This window comes from Porites lutea, chromosome 5 (assembly GCF_958299795.1).
Source record: "Porites lutea chromosome 5, jaPorLute2.1, whole genome shotgun sequence".
Lineage (NCBI taxonomy): Eukaryota > Metazoa > Cnidaria > Anthozoa > Scleractinia > Poritidae > Porites > Porites lutea.
The window spans coordinates 43,895,294-43,896,392 of NC_133205.1; the positions used below are offsets into that span (position 1 = coordinate 43,895,294).

At 47.4% G+C, this 1,099-nt stretch overlaps 1 non-coding gene across 1 annotated transcript; it reads right to left on the reverse strand.

The window, feature by feature from the left end:
• Window positions 1-625: 625 nt before the first annotated feature.
• LOC140939726 (U1 spliceosomal RNA) lies at window positions 626-789 on the reverse strand. Its single transcript, XR_012166054.1, has one exon. It is a non-coding gene; the product is annotated as a U1 spliceosomal RNA (small nuclear RNA).
• Between the last annotated feature and the right edge of the window lie 310 nt (window positions 790-1,099).

A 1,099-nucleotide genomic window follows, 5' to 3' on the forward strand; every position in this document is an offset into this window, starting at 1 on the left:
CCACAAGTCTACGTTCGCCTTTCAGTGCAACTACAGGCCGAGAAAACGGCCGCGAACGCCAGAGAAACAAGCCAAAAGGCCAAATACAACACAAGACCGAGTCCGTTAGCATTTGTTATTAACGGCTCGCTCGACAGTTTAAATTAAACGCCGAAACCAGCGCCGTGCAGTACAGACCGACGAGAGAAAAGGCGAGTTAAATATACACAAGCAAACAACTTCTGAATCAAAGCTATGAGGGAAGTGTACTCACATCATAGACGGATGTTTATGATCCTGCTTGCTTGCTTGCTTTTCAACCGTCGACCATAATCCTCCTTCTTGAACATAAATCTCTGGCGACTTTCACTTCACCTTTGAGAGAGTAAGACATTTCAGTCTCTACTCTGCTTTTTAAATAACATACTAGCTTAGCTACAAATCAACTTCAACATATTCTAAGATAATTTACCTTCTTTCTTGGTCCCCGGAGACTTCTCTTCTTCTCTTTCTCTGTGCTGTTTTGTATCGATCGATCACCTGTATGTGAAACAATCACACGCGCGCACGTTACCAGTTGTATCATTGGCGCGCGCGTTTTTCAATAACCTGTGGACCGCACTAGATACAATAATTACTACTAAACCGGGGACTAGCGCGAACGCAGGTCCCCACTACCAGAAATTATACGCTCGAGTTACCCACATTTGGGGTAATCGCAAGGGTCAACCCAATCGAAGTGCAATGAGAGGGCCTCACCTTGAGAGGACTGCCTCCTTGATCACAGTGCCTCCCGCGTCAGGTAAGTATGAAAAGCTAGGACCAACGGCCGGCAGCGGAAAAACTGCTTTCCTCTTAGGGCCCTTGTGGTAACTGCGCAAGTCCAGACGGCCACAGGACTCCAGTTATGTGACCGACGGCTCGCCTAAATAGAAGCCTGACGCGGGGGACACCAGTGAGCCACAGGGAACCCAGATGTTGAAAAAACAAGCACAGGAAAAAAATATAGAAATATATGTCTCTTATTAATTGAATATTTCTTCCCAAGGGGAAGTGGGCCGCACTCGGAGGTAGTGCTATACCGAGGCAACCGTGGCTGGGACGAGGCAAGCCTCCTTTC